This window comes from Papio anubis, chromosome 6, assembly GCF_008728515.1.
Source record: "Papio anubis isolate 15944 chromosome 6, Panubis1.0, whole genome shotgun sequence".
In the NCBI taxonomy this organism is placed as follows: Eukaryota; Metazoa; Chordata; class Mammalia; order Primates; family Cercopithecidae; genus Papio; species Papio anubis.
The window spans coordinates 155,409,266-155,415,315 of NC_044981.1; positions in this window are offsets into that span (position 1 = coordinate 155,409,266).

A 6,050-nucleotide genomic window follows, 5' to 3' on the forward strand; every position below is an offset into this window, starting at 1 on the left:
CTGTATTTTAAAAGACTCCTACGTGCCATTAAGTGTGAAGAAATCAGTAACTATTCTTTTCATCCACAGCGTGTTGAGTTCCCCCCACCCCCATTTAAATTTTGCTTATTAAGTGAGGTCATTTGGGAGAAGAGTGGCTCTGGTGGGTGGGGAAAAAAAAATCTAACAGCTCGACTCCCAAGTTGAGAGCTCCAGATCATGGGCCATTCAGTACAAAGCGTTTTATATCTTGACTTATGAGGGGACAATAGCTGGTCTTACAAAGGCACCACCTGTGATTTCGCACGGTTGACATCTTTGTTAAGGAGGAGTCGGAGGGCAGCGGCGAAACAGCACATGCACGATCCGGAGCGCGTTACCGTGACCCACCTTCAAGACCGTTTCTCGCCTTCGCGGAGGCCTGGCCAGGTTTTCTGGCTCACGGTTTTTGGAAAGGGTGTGGGGAGAGAGAAAGGAAACGAGCGTCGTACACGCTGGTGGAGCCAAAGCTCTTGGACTTACGGCTTGCCAGCGCCCAGCTGTTCCATTTTACAGATGGGTAAAACGGAGGTCAGGTCCCCGGAGTATCTGGCTCAGCAGGTGCGGTGGTCGGGACCCCCGCGGGGCTTCGGGGCCGCAGGGCAGGGGGCGCGGGGAAGGGGGCGCGGCGCGAGGGGCTGGGGGCGGCGCGGCCGCGGGTGGGACGCAGAGTCCCTGTTTCGGGCCCAACCTTTGGGCCGGTGGCTTTTTGCTTCCTTCCCGAAGGTCGCTTCTGACAAATCTATCTATTTGGGGCAAATTGTCAGTGAGAAACTTCCGCTCGAACTGCCCTGGACAAAACCGGCTGTTTGAAAAGGGTAAATCCCGCGGCCCGGCGAGGCCGAACAATGGGCCGCTGGTGCGGCTGCGGCGGGGGCGGCCGGGCGGGCAGCACAAAGGGCGGATTAATTGGGGCCGCGGCTGAGCGGTTCGCGCTAGCTCCACTCAGCCCGCGCCGCGGGGCGCCCCATTGACTGGGCCCCGAGCCCCACTTTTCACAAACTCCAAACAAAAGTCAATTTCTTTTTTATAAGGCGGGGGAGGGGGCCGCGGCCAAGATTCTCCACTTGTTCCTGCGACTCGCTCTTGCCGCACGGGGGGCTTGGGGGCTCAAGGAACTGGAGGCAGAAGGGCCCTCGGGGATGCCCGGGAGGGGAAAGAGACGCGGGTGTGGCTGCCGCGTCCCTGTCCCCGCCTCCGCTGCCCGGCTCCGACGCGTGTCGCACCCGCTGGGCCGCACCTACAGGCAGGAGCTGAGATCCCAGCCCGAAGCCTGGAAGCCGCGGAGAAACGGGATGAGGTGGTGGCCGGACCGAGGTGAAGGCTGGGGACACCTGGCTGCGGGAAGCCCAGGCAGGTGATTTCGGAGGAAAGGACACGCCCCTTTGATATTCTAAACCCCGGGAAGGGTGGCCATTCATCAGATAGTTATTGAGAAACTACTGTGTTCCCGATGGCGAATTTGCCTTCAATGGACAGACAAGTGGGTGGGGGCAGATTTACAAGTCAGTCAGTCAGTAGGTGAGTGACCGCGGTCAGTATGGGGGGCTAAAGGAAGTCACCATCCCGCTGTAAAATGATGAGATGGACTTGCCGGTGTAACATACGGAAGATATCTAATTGCTTTATAGACACAGACTTTGTACTTGGAGAAATGGCGGTGATTAAAAAATAAATAAACAAATAAATCCAAATTGTAGGACTAACATTGTCACTGGTCTAAACACCCCGTAGGTAGGAACCAGGAGTTGGTCTCCTCTTGTTTCACTTCTCTCAAAATAGGAGAATGACTGCAGAGGGCCCTTCAGCTGACACTGAGAGGAGCAGGAAATTTCTTTAACAATACAAATCGATACACTCCCTAGCCCACAAGCCTCTGCTGGAAACCGGATTGGCGGTAGTTGTACAAGACACTCCAGGCCTTGTCATTTCAAGGACTGTCTTCCAAAGTGAATGAACAGGAAAGAGAGACCATGTGCTGGTGTAAGGGAATTCATGTGTTGGCTGGAGCCATGTGGATGATATCCCAAGGCTTTATCCAAGGTGTTTCTTTGGGGAAGGTAGGAGGCTTGGATCTGCGGGCACTTGTGTGCTCTACAGCTGGCAAAGTGACTTTATGAGAGTGTTGAAGTCTTCAATAGCCAGGCTTTATTGTGGAGTCCCTCCAGCAGCATCTGGCTAGTATACTGGCACCCCTCTGGGCAGGCGCAGTGAGAGGGGAGCTCTGATGCCAGGTAATGAATCTGTGGCAGGCTCAGTAAATGAGGTGAAGCAAATCCTCAAGGACAGGCTGAAACAGGGCTGGAGGAAGAGACCTAGGCATTGACAGTGGGGAGGTAACAGCGGCCAGCGGACCTGCTGGCAGGATCCAACCTGGGCTCCTTTTCAACCACATTTTAAAGCTGTAGATTTAAAACGATCTTCTCTGGGCCAAGCTGTGAACCCTTCCAGATTTGTGTTGAATCAGAGGCTGTGAAAATCAAGGGCAAATATTTATCTAAAGATGTCACAACTTTGAATTTCAATGATAACTTATCTGCTAATCTCTGATGGAAATCTAGAACAGCTGTTGCTCTATTGTGTATTTTGAATTTCCAAAAGATGAATTTGGGAATCGACATTTTTTTCCTCCACCACATCTCAGTATGCTTTCTTTTAATTTATTGATGCCTTTGCAAGTTCAAATCAAATAAATGACAGTCATGGTAGCTCATTATGAAAGTTATTAAAGCCTGCCAAAAAATAGTATAGGTTTTACCTTTATTAGCAAGTGTGGCAATGCTGAGCATGTCCGTGCCAGAAGAAGTTGAGTGAGGGTGTAAAGGCTGGGCTACTGAATTATTAGAAAGAAAAAAGAAAATATGAGTCAGACTGATGAAACTTCCAAGTTAATGTATAGATTTACACAGAGTTGACAACAGGCTCTACTGTCTGTTAATAGAAAGTTTATGACCACGCCTTCTAAGAACATTCAGCACAGTTGTTTACTATTTCTGTTTTACAGATGAAGGTTTTCAGAGAGGGGGACACTGGGTGATTTTGAAAAGGTGCACCCATGAAAGCCATGAGTGACATACAGGTATCAAGCCTTTCCATCACTCACTCTGGTTGATATTCAAGGCCTTGAATTACTCTCTTGTATGTATGTATGTATGTATGTATGTATTTTTGAGACAGAGTCTTGCTCTGTCACCCAGGCTGGAGTGAAGTGAAACGATCTCAGCTCACTGCAACCTCTGCCTCCAGGGTTCAAGCGATTCTCATGCTTCAGCCTCCCAAGTAGCTGGGATTACAGGCACGCACCACCACGTTTGGCTAATTTTTTGTAATTTTAGTGGAGACGGGGTTTCTCCATGTTGCCCAGGCTGGTCTCGAACTCCTGAGCTCAGGCAATACACCCGCCTTGGCCTCCCAAAATGCTAGGATTACAGGTGTTAGCCACCATGCCTGGCCAGAATTACTCTCTTTTAGAATGAATAATTATTTTGGAGTCACTTGATGTGGACATCATTAGAGGAAAGCAGTTCCTGGAGAAGTGATTATAATTAAACCTCTTTTTTTTTTTTTTCCTCTTGTACTTGCAGGCTGAGCAAACACTGTTGGAAAGGCAAGAGGATGATCTTGGTACCCTCTAAGCTTAGGTTGCCAGAAAAGTAGAAAAATCTGACTGCTGATAATGGTGGAGCAGGGACAAGTACAACACTTGATTTGGAATACAGTAGTAATAAGCCAAAGGGAAAGGCTTATCCAGAGGTCGACTAGATTTAAATCAATAAGAGATTGGAGTTTTCATTTTTAAAATTTATTATTTATTTATTTATTTATTTATTTATTATTTTTTGAGATGGAGTCTTGCTCTGTTGCCCAGGCCTGAGTGCAGTGGTGCCATCTCTGCTCACTGCAACCTGTGCCTTCCAGGTTCAAGCGATTCTCCTGTCTCAGCCTCCCAAGTAGCTGAGATTACAGGCATGCACCACCATGCCCAACTAATTTTTGTATTTTTAGTAGAGACTGGGTTTCACCATGATGGCCAGCCTGGTCTTGAACTCCTGACTTTAGGTGATCCGCCCTCCTCGGCCTCCCAAAGTTCTGGGATTACAGGCGTGAGCCACCGTGCCTGGCCAGAATGGAATTTTCTAACTCATTTTGGAGAGGGAGACAGAGGAGACATAGCCCAGCTTCAATGCGTTTAGTCGAGATCCCAGAAATAACACACAGTGGCCACTTGTTTTTTGTTTGGTTGGTTTTTGAGACAGTCTTGCTCTATTGTTGCCCAGGCTGGAGTGCAGTGGCACAATCTTGGTTCACTGCAACCTCCACCTCCCAGGTTCAAGCAATTCTCCTGTCTCAGCCTTCTGAGTAGCTGGGATTACAGGCACATGCCACCACATCTGGCTAATTTTTGTATTTTTAGTAGAGACGGGGTTTCACCCTGATGGCCGGGCTGGTCTCCAACTCCTGACCTCAAGCGATCCACCAGCCTTGGCCTCCCAAAGTGCTGGGATTACAGGTGTGAGCCACCATGCCTGGCCACGTTGACCATTTGATTGTGAAATGTACCATACATATAAAATACAGTATGAATGTTTTTGAACAATTAAAAGAATGAAATAAAATGAATCTTTATATCCTAGCAGCTACATTAAAAAAATAGAATCTTAGTATCCATAGGGGACCTCTTCATGTCCCCTTAGGTGGTGTCTCCCCTACCCACCAACACATACCAGAGATAATCACCACTCTGAGTTGTGTTTTATTCATTTGCTTGCTTTCTTTATAATTTTACAACTTCTATATATACATCCCTAAAATCATGTGAAGTTTTGCTTTTCCTTTTTGAATGTTTCATAAACAGAAGCATACATTATATAGCTTCAGTGATCTGGGTTTTCCCCCAACACTCTGTTTAATGTTGGTATTAATTGTGTTACATTTGCACAGTGGGGTTTCTTCATTCTCATTGTTGTATAGTATTCCACTGTAGGAATATGCCACAAATGACTACTCCTTGCACATTTGGGTTCTCCCTTTCTCTGTCTCTCTCTTTTTAGTAATTCTGATCAATGCTGCTATGAGAATCTGTAATGCATGCCTCCTGGTGTACATATGCAAAAATTTTTCTAGTATATAAACCCAGGAGCAGAATTGACTTTCCTACTGAATTTTACTATCAATCTGTTTCTCTAAATGGTTGTATTAATTTACACTCCCACCAGAAGGTAGTAAGAGTTATTATTGCTCCCCAGCTACTCAGGAGGCTGAGGCAGCAGAACCTCTTGAACCCAGGAGGCACAGGTTGCAGTGAGCTGAGATCGTGCCACTGCACTCCAGCCTGGGTGACAGAGTGAGACCCTATCTCAAAAAATAAAAAATAAATAAAAAATCAAACTTCCTAGTACCATTGATTGCCTTTCTTTTTTTCTTTTTCTTTTTTTCTTTTTTTTTTTTTTGAGATGAGAGTCTCTCTCTGTCGCCCAGGCTGGAGTGCAGGAGAGCAGTGGCGCGATCTCGGCTCACTGCAACCTCCGCCTCCAGGGTTTAAGCGATTCTCCTGCCTCAGCCTTCCGAGTAACTGGAACTACAGGCGCCTGCCATCACGCCCAGCTAATTTTTGGTATTTTTAGTAGAGATGGGGTTTCACCGTGTTAGCCAGGATGGTCTTGATCTCCTGACCTCGTGATCCACACTCCTCAGCCTCCCAAAGTGCTGGGATTACAGGCGTGAGCCACCCTGCCTGGCCCATTGATTGACTCTTTACTCATCTCTGGAGCCCACTCTATTATAAAATCAAGTCTCCATATATGCATTGGTTTGTTTCCAGGTTCCCTATCATCTTCCATTGGCCCCTTTGTGGGATACTTCTGTTAGTATCACAATGTCTTATTTACTTAGTAAGTATTGATATCTGGGAGGGCAAGTCTGCTTACCTTATTCTTTTTCCTAGGGACACTTAGCTATTTTTGACCTTTTGCTGTTCCATTTAAATTTTTGAATTAGCTTGTCAAGTTTGGTGAAAAATATTGTTGATATTT